Raw genomic sequence first — 17,390 nt, forward strand, 5'->3', positions numbered from 1 at the left:
CAAGTGCCCTTATCAGCCGCAGGATTAAGATACATTGCACACCAATTCCCAGGCCAGTAAAAACCTGAAACAGACCCAAAATGGAGCATGAACCTACATGTTTGCCTCCTCTGTTTATACCTCATAAGTAGCTACCTGTGCACTTCCTTTTTATGTCCCGGGCGAGCTTCACTAAAGACGCTTTTGATTCTTCTACTGCCAACTATGGCGTTTGTCTATCAGATCATTACCTGATGTCTGCTGTGTGCATCGAGTCACTCCTTTGCTTTAGCTGTCAATGAACCCTGCTGAACGAGTACGCAGACATAAGGGAGTATGGAAGGTGATGAACAGGGAGTAAGGTAAATGTGATTTTAAGAAATTCCCAATGGTGTAAATGCTGTACTCACCTGAAAGCAATGGACATCTTGTCCCACTCTGCTAATGCTCCATCCCCTGACCGAGAAGCATGCTGGCACCAAACGGAAGACATTGAGTCAGATACCCTGATAAGGTAGAAAAAGACAAAAGCAGACATGTATTTGCAGCAGAGATATCACAGGTATATTACTGGTTGTGATGGAATATCTATAATAAATGCTGCAATCTTCCAACAAATGCTTGAACCATCCCTAGGAATGTGGCAAAGATAACTCAACAAACAGAAAAGTAAAGACAGGAGTTGGAACTTCAGCTGCTCCAGAGTGAACAGGAAAGTATTGTCAAGAAGAGTGTGAATGGAGCTACATTTGTTATATTCTTCCTGGAGCGTTACCTTTATTATATACTTCCTGGAGCGTTACCTTTATTATATACTTCCTGAAGCGTTACCTTTATTATATACTTCCTGGAGCGTTACCTTTATTATATACTTCCTGGAGCGTTACCTTTATTATATACTTCCTGGAGCGTTACCATTATGATACACTTCATGAAGAGTTTTCTTTGTTATGTGGTCTTCAAAGGGTTACTCCCGTTATACAATTCCAGAAACTGAAGTGACAGCAACACATCCTGATCCATCTCTTCTTACACAATCTCTTCTTGTTTAAATGAAATCTTGGCCATGTGCGTCTTTGTAAAGCTGTACCTCTAGCAAGTGGGCACTCCACTCCATGTGTGCTCTTTCTGTACTAAGTTACTGTCTGAACACCGGAAAATCACCTCCTTTTCTGTATTAAGTAAAATGTGACATGTACTATAGAACATTTAGTTAAATATCTGTGTATGGTGAAATATCTCTATCTTTCATAAATGGTAATGACCAGATGTCTTTTACAACTAGTTAAATATTGTGTATTCACATTCTCTTACATTTCCATTTAGTGATTTTAAATCTCTTTACATCCAATAGGAAACCAGCCTTGAATGCACAAATGATTGTGAATATTGACAGTAATCGTGCAAATCTGAAAATAGTGGTTGGAAAAAATGAGGTCCAATATTTAGGAAAAGATCTGCAGACTGAGGAACCTGAACATAAACTGAAAGATCCTGGAAGAGGCAGTCCAGAGCAATTCAGTGGATGTAAGAGTTTGAGCTGTACACCTCCACGCAACAGGACTAAGAAACGACCTCTAGAAAATTAATGCAACAACACTGACAAATCATTTCCTGTATAAACAGGTCTCCACCACCAGCTTTGATCATGTGTTCGTTATGAGGTAGATACAGCATTGCTCTGCTTCGTGTAATGATGGCACACCACCATTCAGCACGCTAGGTGTATTGTAAACTCTTTCTGGCCAAACCACAGGAACAACAGAAAAGCACAAGGGAGTGGAGCCAGACAACTGAAGGGTAAAGGAAAGCGAGGGTCTCTGATCTACAACAGACTGTCCCAATTTGCTTCAACCAGAAGGAAGACTGATTTTCACTCATAAGCTTGCAAAACCATTCCACAATCTAAAGACATAACCACCTACAAAGAAGCTTTGCTTGCCACAATTATAATATATGTAGTTGGTGAGTCTTGTATTTCATTGTGAAATCTGAACTCAACCATCCAAAATACCATAGACATACAGGGAATGTGAGAATAACACCAGTGCTTTATCAACCATGTTAGCTCCTCAGGAAACGCAGTCATGGGATGCAGATAAATATTAATCCGACACAGAGACATTAACCAAGAAAGAAAAATCATACACAAGCAGCAAGAGCTTTAGTTTGTCATCACTACTAAAGAGCCATCAGCAAACACACACAGGAAAAGCAACGTGCAATTGAAATGAATGTGTGAAGAATTTTAGTCAGTTAGCACTCCTAGACCATCAGCAAACACACATGGGGGAAAACCCGTACCATTGCACTGAATGTGTGAAGAGCTTCAGTCAGTTATCACAACTCCAAGTTCACCAGCGAACACACACAGGGGAAAGACCATACCATTGCAATGAATGTGTGAAGGCATTCAGTCAGTTATCACATCTTAAAAGACATCAGCAAACACACACATGTGAAAAACCATACCATTGCAGTGAATGTGTGAAGAGCTTCAGTCGGTTATCACACCTACAAAGACATCAGCGAACACATACTGGGGAAAAACCGTACCATTGCACTGAATGTGTGAAGAGCTTCAGTCGGTTATCAATTCTTCAAAGTCATCAGCGAACACACACAGGAGAAAAACCATACCATTGCACTGAATGTGTGAAGAGCTTCTGTCGGTTTTCAACCCTACAAAGACATCAGCGAACACATACTGGGGAAAAACCATACCATTGCAGTGAATGTGGAAGTAGTTTTAGTGATTCATCAAGTCTCAGGATTCATCAGCGAACACACACAGGGGAAAAACCATACCATTGCAATGAATGTGGAAGTAGTTTTAGTGATTCATCAAATCTCAGGATTCATCAGCGAACACATACTGGGGAAAAACCATACCATTGCAGTGAATGTGGAAGTAGTTTTAGTGATTCATCAAATCTCAGGATTCATCAGCGAACACATACTGGGGAAAAACCATACCATTGCAGTGAATGTGGAAGTAGTTTTAGTAATTCATCAAATCTCAGGATTCATCAGCGAACACACACAGGGGAAAAGCCATTCCAGTGCGGTGAATGTGTGAAGAGCTTCAGTCTGTTATCACAACTCCAAACACATCAGCGAACACACACTGGGGAAAAACCATACCATTGCAATAAATGTGTGAAGAGATTCAGTATGTTATCAAATCTTCGAAGACATCAACGAACACACACAGGAGAAAAACCATAGCATTGCAGTGAATGTGTGAAGAGCTTCAGTCGGTTATTGGACCTACACAAACATAAACGAACACACACTGGGGAAAAAACACTCTATTGCAATGATTGTGGAAGTAGTTTTAGTGATTCCTCAAATCTCAGGAGTCATCAGCGAACACACACAGGGGAAAAGCCATTACAGTGCCGTGAACGTATGAAGAGCATTGGTCTGTTATCAATTCTGCAGAGGCATCAGCGAACACACACAGGGGAAAAACATCTGATTGCAATGAATGTGGAAATAGTTTTAGTCATTCCTCAAAGTTAAGGAATAATTAGCGATCACACACAGTGGAAAAAACTTGCAAATGCAGGTAGTGTGTTAAGTGCTTTAGTCAATTATCAGAAATACAAAGATATCAACGAACACACACAGGTGATAAACCCCTAACACGTAGTGAATGTGTAAGTATTTTTAGTGCCCCTTCAACATTAAGAAATCTCCAGCGAACCCACTTAGGGGAAAAGCCATTCAAGTGCACTAACAAACACAAACAGGGGAGAAACCATACTTTTGTAGTGGATTTGGAAGTGTTGTGGGAAGGATTTTCAGCTAACTACAGGGATTAGTGATAAAACCTATCAACACAACACAATTGAATAAGTTTACCAAGCACAGACTGGAGAATATTTCTAGCTGATTTTGGTGTTTGTTCATTTTGTGCAATAACTGGTTCAATGACAGCTGCTAGAGAACAACTTCCAAAGGCACAAGAAGACAAAGTAGGAAATTGTGACCTGTAACTCTGAGAGTTAATGCTTGCAGCACACAACATTTACCTCTGAAGCACTGACTTGGGAGACACGATGCTCCTTTCACTCATCACATGCATCTGTTAGTGCACCCACCATAGTGGCACTTCCCCAGAGGTATCCAATATCAAGCTGGACCCTTGGGAAATTTTCTGGCTCACCACTGAAGGTAAATGATTCACGGACACATTAATTTTATATGAATTTATTTTAGACCTTTCTTATTTACAGAGAATCAACCAACCAACTCCTAACTGGTGAAAAGACAGAATCTGTGCATGTTGACGAAAGTATTGATCGCAGAGAGAGCTGAAGAAAAGTTTAGTTCTGAATACGTTTCTTAAAGTTTGACGATTAGTTAAAGATTGAATCTTGAGCGGTAAAGAATTCAGCTCTTAGAGTCCAGAACTATCGACTTTCTGCTTTACATTTCTTGAACTTTGTCTCTGGAAAAAAAATCTGGATTTAGAAGCAAAGGAACACAACTGATTCAGATTTTTGACACAGATGATATTCAGGATTGTTTTTACAAGTAAAAAGAAACTCTTGTTTTATAAACTGTCAACGAATAAATGGACATAAAAAGTATGTGCTGCCTCGTGAGCAAGCAGTGAAACTTTGCGATGCAGTTGGGATGTCCTCCGACCACAAATAAGATAGATCGTAGCATTCTGAATCATCTGTAAGGTGCTTTTGTGTTGCTGTAGCTGTCAAATAAACAGTGTTCTTATAGCTCAGCCTTGCCTAGAGAAAGGTGTTCATCGATGTAATATGCACATCAGAAGAAAGTATACATCTTCAGTAGCCAAAGATAGTAGAAACAAATGCTTTCCACCGAGTTCATTTTAACAAATTGTTGAGTCTAGGATGTTCTTTCTGCTGCCAACCATCATCATCATCATCACATCACCACACCACCACCACACAGCCAGTCAGGAACAAGATTGCTCTTCAGCACACCCATCCTTATACATAACACACTACAGGGGTTTGCCCCAGGGCCAAACTCACTTTACCTTCACGTTAACAGCAACAAGTTCTAAACTGAACAAGTGGTTTGTACGGCCATTAGTGGGATAAGAAATTTGAAACTCAATACTTTAGAAATCTGTATTAATGATACATAACCAAACATCAAAACACCACATATGTATGAACATCCAAGAGCCTTTAAAAACCACACTACAGACGTGTGTACCAGGATCAAACTCAATTTCCTTTAACATTAACATGAACAAACTTATGGTACAGCAAGAACAATCACGAGGCTATGAAATGTACACAATATTGACTAGATTTTACATATTAATACGAAATGTATGTTTTTAGATATGTAATAAAACAACACATTTATTTGAATGTATGGTATTAGACTGGTGATTGTATAGGAGATCTTAAATTTGATTTATTCCCTAAACTACAAAGATCATTTGTGATGTCAGCAAGGAACCTAAATGTGATTTATTCCTTAAACTGCAAAGATCATTTGTGATGTCAGCAAGGAACCTAGTTTATTTGGCAATAGAGGGGTCAAATCTTAATAGCATGACTGCTTTCAGCAGGGAGTCTGGCACAGGTGCAAACATAGGGGACTATTCTCACCAGTATGCCTTCTCTCAGGGTGAAAGGATTTTTTTTGCTTGAGATGGTACTACCTCTCTTTTGTGTTAATGAAGCGAGAAGTGCTACCTGTAATACTGAGATCTGGGCTTCACTCTTGTTTTGGGAACATAATTCAGTCGTTTCTACTCAATTCATACCCGATTTGTTTAGGAAACCTAAAAATATGTCTGTATCCTGGCACTAGTCTTGTTAATAATCCATAAAAATACTGCAGAATGTCGAGTACTTTAAAGCAGTCTGCCACACAAGGGATTTAAAGTCTATAAAGAGATGGCGGCACTCGTGGTAGAAATTGTTCACTGATGTGAATAGTGTAAACTGAATTGTACGTATTTTTGGGTGCCAGGAAATGGTCCCTTCCGGCCGGTAGGGACTGGTGATTGTACTGAACAAGGTGAGAGTGCAGGGACAACCTGCACTGTTTCCAAAGGCACTCCAATCGGAGAATAAACTCCTGTGTTATATTATCTTCGCAAAGTATTAAAGATGTAAAACAAACGTAATCAGTGGTAATCCTTTTTGGAAGTTTGTTTAATCGGTGAGTCACATATTACATCATAGTGACTGAATTGCAAGATGGTAATTGGTTTTACTTTTTAATGACATCCATAGATCGGTGCATCGTCCCTATGCATTTCGGGCGGAGCCCTTCATCAGGGGATAGCAAGAGATCTAAAAATAAACATACTGGTATCAGGAAGGGGAGCTCGCACCCACGAGGTACTTAATACAGTCAGGGGGGTGAAATCAGACAGGAAATGCGCATTCCAATGTGAAAAAAGAACCGTGAGAGTATAGGAGTCCCTGGTGAGTTTAGTTCGTGATGGAAAAACAAATATTCGATAACGTGACTTATTAAAAAAACACCCGTTAAGTTTATAATGCAATGCGTGATGGTCAAAAACAAACCGGCAGGAAAAATTAATCATCCGTGTATAGTGCCCAATGGTTATGCGTGCTACGAGAAAGAACCAGTGTGCACTCGGTTAGAAAACATAAGTATAGCGGTAAAGGGGTCTCAAAGAGCTTACCAGGTATCAAATGTAACGGCGCACGACATGCGGGGCTGCCGAAGTCGGTGGAGGGTTAGGTGAATGCGGAAGTAAATACGCGGTTGAGGAAATGGAAAACGGACTACCATGAGTGTTAGTAGCAGTGAAGGTGTATCGATGATAGAGCGGACGTTAAATAAAAGACAAAAAACAAACTTTAGCAATGGCCGTGGCCAAATACAGTACTGAACATTAGAAATACAAATGTAATGACCAGACGAAGTAAAACAACGTGAATATATGTCCATAAGAACATGAGCAGTATGAGATGGTAACGGCGGCCATCTTGAAATGGTCAATGTCGATAGTCAGTGAATAAGAATATCATCACAAACATAAGAATGAATCAAGTAATGTGCGTCACAAAAGAGAACAGAGTGTAGGGACTGGAAAAAAAAGGTAAAACAAAGAACGGAGAAATGAAAGTCAAAGGTGAAGTGAAAGATGTTAGGAAAAATAACAGACAGTTGAGAAAAGATATATGAAGGCTAGATAGACAGGTGATGAGTGTAATAATGAATTTGAAACAAAAGTGGGTGAAAAGATATGAAACAAGAAAGTGAATACGTGTGAAACAGGAAAGTGGAATGTTAACTCATGAGGTGTGGGTTTGAGAAGCAGGATTAGAGAATATGCACATTGAGACAACGGTTCATTATAGAAAACAACTATATTCGAGTCTGTCATTAAGACCCTTAGGCTGGCACGCATCGAGTCTCTTGATCCAAACGGTTTCCCTCTGGAGTAGTATTTTTCTGTTGTCAACGCCTGGTCTCAGTGGGACAACCTCCAACACAAGGAACCTCAGTTGACTCACGTTGTGCTGGTGTGTGGTGAAGTGAGCCGCCAAAGGTGCTTTGATGGATTTGTTTCTAATTGTACTTTTATGTTCGGTCAAGCGAACTTTGATTTTTCTTTCAGTCTTGCCTACATAAGGCAGTCCACAGGGGCACTTGAGTAGATATACTACATTCTTGGAGTCACAGGTAGCATTAGTCCGTAGTTTAATAGCTTTCCCTGATGCTGGATGGTTCATGGTATTTCCTGAGATGATATTGTGACAATGACCACAATTGTGGCACGGTATGGTGCCTGAATATTTTGCGGAAGGGTTAATGGGTTCGGTTTCCAAGATGTTCTTGATATTTTTTGCTCTCTGGTATGCAAATAGTGGTCTGCAGTTAAAGATGCCCTGAAAGTCTGGTTCAAAACGAATCATATCCCAGCTTTTTAGGATAATGTTCTTGATCACCTTGCTCCTTGTTGAATATTTAGATACGAAAACTGGCCTCTGTTCACCGGTCGGTTTAATATGTGTGGATAAAAGGTCTGACCGAGTTTTTGTAGCTGCACGATTTTTGGCTGCTTGCAGTGTGACCTCAGGATATCTCCGGTCTCTGTATCTTTGAAGTATCTTTTGTTCCGATGTTGCATAAGCATCTGATTCTGAACAAATCCTTTTGGCCCTTAATAGCTGAGAGAATGGAAAATGCGTTTTAAGGGGAGTGGGATGACAGCTGGTGTAGAGTAGAGCATTGTTTCTATCCGTAGCTTTGACGAATAGGTCGGTTGTGATTTTGTTGTCAAGTAGTGTCATCTGTACATCCAGAAATGGTAAGCTGTGGGGACTGATGGTGTGTGTAAACTTTATATGGTCATCCAAAACATTTATGTATTTCAGGAATTCGAGAATTTCATCCGGTTGACCGATCCAGATAAGGAAAATGTCATCGATGTATCTCCATAGGGTAAAGATGTTATCTGACCATTTATTGTGACTCAAAATGTGATCAAGTTCCATGCGGTGCATAAACAAGTTCGCATAGCTGGGAGCTGCACAATTCCCCATTGACGTTCCAACGAGTTGGAGATAGTAGTCGTTGTTGAAGGTGAAATAGCTATGGTACAGGGTAAACTGTATGAGTTCAAGTATCAGAACTTTCAAATCGTCATCGATCGGATGGTTGAGTAAAAAAGACTCAATGGCTTCAATGCCCCTGTTGTGTGGAATCGATGTGTATAGGGCACATACGTCAATGGTAACAAGAGTGTGTGACTTGCCAGGCTCCAGTGTGATCTGTTGGAGACGATTCAGGAAGTCAGTTGTATCGCGCAGGTAAGTTGACATGGATTTAACGATATCTTGCAGGTAAAGATCGATGAATTTTCCAGTGGGTTCATGAATGGAGCTATTAGTAGAAACAATGGGACGAAACGGTGGATGGTTCAAATTTTTATGAATTTTTGGAAGCATGTGTATGCTTGGACATTTTGGATGTGGTTGTATGAGATATTTGTAGTCTTTGTCCGTGATCGTTCCCATTGACAATGCTTTATCAAGAATGATTTTGAGTGTATTGGAAAAAACCTCAGTGGGATCGCTTGGTAATTTCATGTACAGGTTCTTGTCGCTGACGTGGTCACTTACGCTTTTGTTGTAAAAATCGCTGTCCATGACTACAAGCGCACCCCCCTTGTCAGCTTTTCTGCAGGTGATGTTGGGATTGTTAACAATTTGATTTAGTGCTCTTGATTCCCTGCGTTTGAAATTATTGTACTTAGGGTTGGGTTTCTTGAAATTATCTCTGATGGAGTTCAAGGTGATTGTTTCAAAAGAGTCAAATATTTTGTGACTAGCAGGAGCCATAAATGTGCTTTTGCTTCTTAGGTCTTTACATGCGTGTTGTATGGGAGTACTAGTAGGAGGACACACGTTGGTGAAAAAGTGTCGAAGCCTTATGGTCCGCATGAATTTATAAAGGCTAATCTCGGTTTCCAATTCAGAGGTGTTGTACGTTGGAACGAAAGTAGTTCCGCGTTCAAGAGTAGACAATTGTAGTTGAGATAAGTTTGTTTTTGATATGTTGATCACTAATGTTTTTTGCTCCTGGTTGACTGAGCGATTGTTGTCGTGCTTTCTGTGGCGGCTTCTGCTCCGCCTGGTTCGACGTTGACAGTTTGGCCCGTTCCTAAAAAAGGAACACCAGATGCTGAGGCCGCGGTTTGAGGAACATTATCAAATTGTTTGGACGGTGCAGTACTCTTGAACGGTCTTCCGTGGTTGGTATTACCTCTTTGGGAAGAGGAACCATCAGTGGAGCTTCCTTCATCTGAAGATGGATTGCTGTAAGGTTTTTGTTGTCTGCGTTGGGCATATACCTCTGCCCAACTGTATACCTCCCCCAGTTTATAGTCCATAGTGTCACGTTTATATTTTCAGATTTTTCTGTCATTAATCTCTTTGGTATATTTGTCAAGTTGAATGTTAATGTCGGCGAGTGCTTTGTCTAAGTCTTCTTTAGGCATTTTGTTTTCAAGGTTTCGTTGAATTTGCGTTATTTCTTTGTCCAAATCGTCGATGACTTTCGAAAGCTCTTCAACTATGAGTAAAATCAAGTCTAATGAACATCGGTTAAGGATGGCGTACCATCGTTCCGTGAATTTTGGGTTGTTCTGACAGAGAGTTGGCTTCAAAGCGATGCGTAGACCTCTCGGGATACGTTGATCTTTGTGGTATCTAATTAAAGTTCCAGCATGTAGGCGTTGGTTAATGATTCTCTTGGTAGTATAAAGTAGTTGTCTCAACATACTTGGGTTGGAGAAGGTGCTCGTGGAAGAGGGATCAACTTCCTGAATCAGAGAGTAAATGCGATTAGTTTCTTCTGGGGGGAAACCAAATGTGTCAGCCCGATTGGCTGTGGTGCTGGCAATTTCTTCGTAGGACATTTTTAGGGTTTGGTGCCCGCCAATAGGCCAGAGGTAAATTGAAAATCAAAGTCTATAAAGAGATGGCGGCACTCGTGGTAGAAATTGTTCACTGATGTGAATAGTGTAAACTGAATTGTACATATTTTTGGGTGCCAGGAAATGGTCCCTTCCGGCCGGTAGGGACTGGTGATTGTACTGAACAAGGTGAGAGTGCAGGGACAACCTGCACTGTTTCCAAAGGCACTCCAATCGGAGAATAAACTCCTGTGCGCCGTTACATTTGATACCTGGTAAGCTCTTTGAGACCCCTTTACCGCTATACTTATGTTTTCTAACCGAGTGCACACTGGTTCTTTCTCGTAGCACGCATAACCATTGGGCACTATACACGGATGATTAATTTTTCCTGCCGGTTTGTTTTTGACCATCACGCATTGCATTATACACTTAACGGGTGTTTTTTTAATAAGTCACGTTATCGAATATTTGTTTTTCCATCACGAACTAAACTCACCAGGGACTCCTATACTCTCACGGTTCTTTTTTCACATTGGAATGCGCATGTCCTGTCTGATTTCACCCCCCTGACTGTATTAAGTACCTCGTGGGTGCGAGCTCCCCTTCCTGATACCAGTATGTTTATTTCTAGATCTCTTGCTATCCCCTGACGAAGGGCTCCGCCCGAAATGCATAGGGACGATGCACCGATCTATGGATGTCATTAAAAAGTAAAACCAATTACCATCTTGCAATTCAGTCACTATGATGTAATATGTGACTCACCGATTAAACAAACTTCCAAAAAGGATTACCACTGATTACGTTTGTTTTACATCTTTAATACTTTGCGAAGAAAATATAACACAGGAGTTTATTCTCCGATTGGAGTGCCTTTGGAAACAGTGCAGGTTGTCCCTGCACTCTCACCTTGTTCAGTACAATCACCAGTCCCTACCGGCCGGAAGGGACCATTTCCTGGCACCCAAAAATACGTACAATTCAGTTTACACTATTCACATCAGTGAACAATTTCTACCACGAGTGCCGCCATCTCTTTATAGACTTTGATTTTCAATTTACCTCTGGCCTATTGGCGGGCACCAAACCCTAAAAGTGTCCTACGAAGAAATCGCCAGCACCACAGCCAATCGGGCTGACACATTTGGTTTCACCCCAGAAGAAACTAATCGCATTTACTCTCTGATTCAGGAAGTTGATCCCTCTTCCACGAGCACCTTCTCCAACCCAAGTATGTTGAGACAACTACTTTATACTACCAAGAGAATCATTAACCAACGCCTACATGCTGGAACTTTAATTAGATACCACAAAGATCAACGTATCCCGAGAGGTCTACGCATCGCTTTGAAGCCAACTCTCTGTCGGAACAACCCAAAATTCACGGAACGATGGTACGCTATCCTTAACCGATGTTCATTAGACTTGATTTTACTCATAGTTGAAGAGCTTTCGAAAGTCATCGACGATTTGGACAAAGAAATAACGCAAATTCAACGAAACCTTGAAAACAACATGCCTAAAGAAGACTTAGACAAAGCACTCGCCGACATTAACATTCAACTTGACAAATATACCAAAGAGATTAATGACAGAAAAATCTGAAAATATAAACGTGACACTATGGACTATAAACTGGGGGAGGTATACAGTTGGGCAGAGGTATATGCCCAACGCAGACAACAAAAACCTTACAGCAATCCATCTTCAGATGAAGGAAGCTCCACTGATGGTTCCTCTTCCCAAAGAGGTAATACCAACCACGGAAGACCGTTCAAGAGTACTGGACCGTCCAAACAATTTGATAATGTTCCTCAAACCGCGGCCTCAGCATCTGGTGTTCCTTTTTTAGGAACGGGCCAAACTGTCAACGTCGAACCAGGCGGAGCAGAAGCCGCCACAGAAAGCACGACAACAATCGCTCAGTCAACCAGGAGCAAAAAACATTAGTGATCAACATATCAAAAACGAACTTATCTCAACTACAATTGTCTACTCTTGAACGCGGAACTACTTTCGTTCCAACGTACAACACCTCTGAATTGGAAACCGAGATTAGCCTTTATAAATTCATGCGGACCCTAAGGCTTCGACACTTTTTCACCAACGTGTGTCCTCCTACTAGTACTCCCATACAACACGCATGTAAAGACCTAAGAAGCAAAAGCACATTTATGGCTCCTGCTAGTCACAAAATATTTGACTCTTTTGAAACAATCACCTTGAACTCCATCAGAGATAATTTCAAGAAACCCAACCCTAAGTACAATAATTTCAAACGCAGGGAATCAAGAGCACTAAATCAAATTGTTAACAATCCCAACATCACCTGCAGAAAAGCTGACAAGGGGGGTGCGCTTGTAGTCATGGACAGCGATTTTTACAACAAAAGCGTAAGTGACCACGTCAGCGACAAGAACCTGTACATGAAATTACCAAGCGATCCCACTGAGGTTTTTTCCAATACACTCAAAATCATTCTTGATAAAGCATTGTCAATGGGAACGATCACGGACAAAGACTACAAATATCTCATACAACCACATCCAAAATGTCCAAGCATACACATGCTTCCAAAAATTCATAAAAATTTGAACCATCCACCGTTTCGTCCCATTGTTTCTACTAAAAGCTCCATTCATGAACCCACTGGAAAATTCATCGATCTTTACCTGCAAGATATCGTTAAATCCATGTCAACTTACCTGCGCGATACAACTGACTTCCTGAATCGTCTCCAACAGATCACACTGGAGCCTGGCAAGTCACACACTCTTGTTACCATTGACGTATGTGCCCTATACACATCGATTCCACACAACAGGGGCATTGAAGCCATTGAGTCTTTTTTACTCAACCATCCGATCGATGACGATTTGAAAGTTCTGATACTTGAACTCATACAGTTTACCCTGTACCATAGCTATTTCACCTTCAACAACGACTACTATCTCCAACTCGTTGGAACGTCAATGGGGAATTGTGCAGCTCCCAGCTATGCGAACTAGTTTATGCACCGCATGGAACTTGATCACATTTTGAGTCACAATAAATGGTCAGATAACATCTTGACCCTATGGAGATACATCGATGACATTTTCCTTATCTGGATGGGTCAACCGGATGAAATTCTCGAATTCCTGAAATACATAAATGTTTTGGATGACCATATAAAGTTTACACACACCATCAGTCCCCACAGCTTACCATTTCTGGATGTACAGGTGACACTACTTGACAACAAAATCACAACCGACCTATTCGTCAAAGCTACGGATAGAAACAATGCTCTACTCTACACCAGCTGTCATCCCACTCCCCTTAAAACGCATTTTCCATTCTCTCAGCTATTAAGGGCCAAAAGGATTTGTTCAGAATCAGATGCTTATGCAACATCGGAAGAAAAGATACTTCAAAGATACAGAGACCGGAGATATCCTGAGGTCACACTGCAAGCAGCCAAAAATCGTGCAGCTACAAAAACTCGGTCAGACCTTTTATCCACACATATTAAACCGACCGGTGAACAGAGGCCAGTTTTCGTATCTAAATATTCAACAAGGAGCAAGGTGATCAAGAACATTATCCTAAAAAGCTGGGATATGATTCGTTTTGAACCAGACTTTCAGGGCATCTTTAACTGCAGACCACTATTTGCATACCAGAGAGCAAAAAATATCAAGAACATCTTGGAAACCGAACCCATTAACCCTTCCGCAAAATATTCAGGCACCATACCGTGCCACAATTGTGGTCATTGTCACAATATCATCTCAGGAAATACCATGAACCATCCAGCATCAGGGAAAGCTATTAAACTACGGACTAATGCTACCTGTGACTCCAAGAATGTAGTATATCTACTCAAGTGCGCCTGTGGACTGCCTTATGTAGGCAAGACTGAAAGAAAAATCAAAGTTCGCTTGACCGAACATAAAAGTACAATTAGAAACAAATCCATCAAAGCACCTTTGGCGGCTCACTTCACCACACACCAGCACAACGTGAGTCAACTGAGGTTCCTTGTGTTGGAGGTTGTCCCACTGAGACCAGGCGTTGACAACAGAAAAATACTACTCCAGAGGGAAACCGTTTGGATCAAGAGACTCGATGCGTGCCAGCCTAAGGGTCTTAATGACAGACTCGAATATAGTTGTTTTCTATAATGAACTGTTGTCTCAATGTGCATATTCTCTAATCCTGCTTCTCAAACCCACACCTCATGAGTTAACATTCCACTTTCCTGTTTCACACGTATTCACTTTCTTGTTTCATATCTTTTCACCCACTTTTGTTTCGAATTCATTATTACACTCATCACCTGTCTATCTAGCCTTCATATATCTTTTCTCAACTGTCTGTTATTTTTCCTAACATCTTTCACTTCACCTTTGACTTTCATTTCTCCGTTCTTTGTTTTACCTTTTTTTCCAGTCCCTACACTCTGTTCTCTTTTGTGACGCACATTACTTGATTCATTCTTATGTTTGTGATGATATTCTTATTCACTGACTATCGACATTGACCATTTCAAGATGGCCGCCGTTACCATCTCATACTGCTCATGTTCTTATGGACATATATTCACGTTGTTTTACTTCGTCTGGTCATTACATTTGTATTTCTAATGTTCAGTACTGTATTAGGCCACGGCCATTGCTAAAGTTTGTTTTTTGTCTTTTATTTAACGTCCGCTCTATCATCGATACACCTTCACTGCTACTAACACTCATGGTAGTCCGTTTTCCATTTCCTCAACCGCGTATTTACTTCCGCATTCACCTAACCCTCCACCGACTTCGGCAGCCCCGCATGTCGTGCGCCGTTACATTTGATACCTGGTAAGCTCTTTGAGACCCCTTTACCGCTATACTTATGTTTTCTAACCGAGTGCACACTGGTTCTTTCTCGTAGCACGCATAACCATTGGGCACTATACACGGATGATTAATTTTTCCTGCCGGTTTGTTTTTGACCATCACGCATTGCATTATACACTTAACGGGTGTTTTTTTAATAAGTCACGTTATCGAATATTTGTTTTTCCATCACGAACTAAACTCACCAGGGACTCCTATACTCTCACGGTTCTTTTTTCACATTGGAATGCGCATGTCCTGTCTGATTTCACCCCCCTGACTGTATTAAGTACCTCGTGGGTGCGAGCTCCCCTTCCTGATACCAGTATGTTTATTTTTAGATCTCTTGCTATCCCCTGACGAAGGGCTCCGCCCGAAATGCATAGGGACGATGCACCGATCTATGGATGTCATTAAAAAGTAAAACCAATTACCATCTTGCAATTCAGTCACTATGATGTAATATGTGACTCACCGATTAAACAAACTTCCAAAAAGGATTACCACTGATTACGTTTGTTTTACATCTTTAATACTTTGCGAAGAATATAACACAGGAGTTTATTCTCCGATTGGAGTGCCTTTGGAAACAGTGCAGGTTGTCCCTGCACTCACACAAGGGATTTAAACATGAATTTGTCAAATACAATATTGTTTTTTTTTTAAGGTTCTTATTTTGCGCTGCTTTATCTAATAATGTCTGATGGGTTTTCTTCAAGAGCCCGTTCTTCTTCGAAAGAAGTTTTCCATCGACAGACCCAATGGGATTTCCGATGAAAGGCTGAAAATCCATCTAACTCTAAACCGGGCTGGTGAGTGAACCATTGGTATGGCTGGTATAACGCTTTGTTGCATTTTTGATAAAGTGACCTGAATCCAGCCTGTCTTTCTTTAGTGATTTTTGTATTTTGAGTTACATTTGAAGACTGTCCCGCTCATTTATAGTTTGACAGGGGTCCACGGTCTGCCAGAGGAGCAGGCATAACAACTTCCACTACCCCGTTGGACTACCATCCACCATATTTAGCGATCTTCACCAACCTGGCAATCCCTGTGTCTTCACAGGAGCAACAGGAGGTCCTCTAAAACCACCAAAGTTTGCTGAGTTGCTGCCATTTTTCACACAGTTGCCCAACAGACTTTTTTGTTTTACTCCTAAAGTGAGAGTTTGCTTTTTTCAAAAACAATAAATAATGTACTTGATACACTGAGATCTTTCTACAAGGGAGTCTAGGTTATTTTTCCTAGATTTTTTCTGTTTGAGACAGCCAGTCTTTTCATAGTGTTCCTGAAGAGAAACAAGTAGGTCAGAATGCCTACCATAAGTACGGCGGATGGTCTGATGTATGTGCACCAACGGCCCCAGATATGTCTGTCATTGTTGTGAGGTTTCCTGAGGTTCTGACCTCTGTTCAAACAGATGGGTATAGTGATAGCTTCTTCTTACCAACCTCCAAAATTCTCCAATTTAATTGTATAATCCATTTAATACAAACAGTTAATATGGGTGAAGTTCACGCTATATAAAACTCTGTGAAAAAAACAACCAAAAAAAGCCCAGTCACAATTAGTCAAATTGACACATTCGGATAAATGCTGTGGCTCTGTCTCTATTGTGGCAAATATCTTAAGCTACCTAGCATCTTTATCTAAGTCTTACAGAATGGTGAACACGCTTAGATCGACCATTGTGGACACCATACTTCATTGATGGGAGCATCCATTAATTCGACTATTTAAAAAGGAATAAGGATAAGCATACCTCCTTTACTGAAATATCAGATGTTATGATGTGGTAACGTAGTCTTTATTGTGTTAAATGCCTAGCCTGAGAATCCCTATCTCTCTCTGATAGGTCTATCCAGTCTAATTGACCATGCTTTTGCGTTTCAGACAGCAATCCTTTGGATGTTTCGGCTAGGCAGTGTTCTCTTGGAATTCTATTCTCAATTTCCAGCTGTACAAAACATTTTTAACACCAGTGGATTATCTTGCCTTTCCAGAGCAACCAAATCTCTGTGTAGCTAGCTGTCTGAAAGAATAGGAAGCTTGAACATCTGGTCTCAAAATGCGTATTCTCAAATCCTTATTCACTTCACGAAATGTCATTCTCCTGTCTCCTCTGCTACTCTTTCCGGATG

General features: G+C 40.8%; 1 pseudogene; it reads left to right on the forward strand.

Moving 5' to 3' along the window:
- Positions 1-1,337: 1,337 nt before the first annotated feature.
- LOC144823760 (uncharacterized) lies at positions 1,338-3,366 on the forward strand (annotated as a pseudogene).
- Positions 3,367-17,390: the final 14,024 nt, after the last annotated feature.

The sequence above is a fragment of the Lissotriton helveticus genome, chromosome 1_1, assembly GCF_964261635.1.
Source record: "Lissotriton helveticus chromosome 1_1, aLisHel1.1, whole genome shotgun sequence".
Lineage (NCBI taxonomy): Eukaryota > Metazoa > Chordata > Amphibia > Caudata > Salamandridae > Lissotriton > Lissotriton helveticus.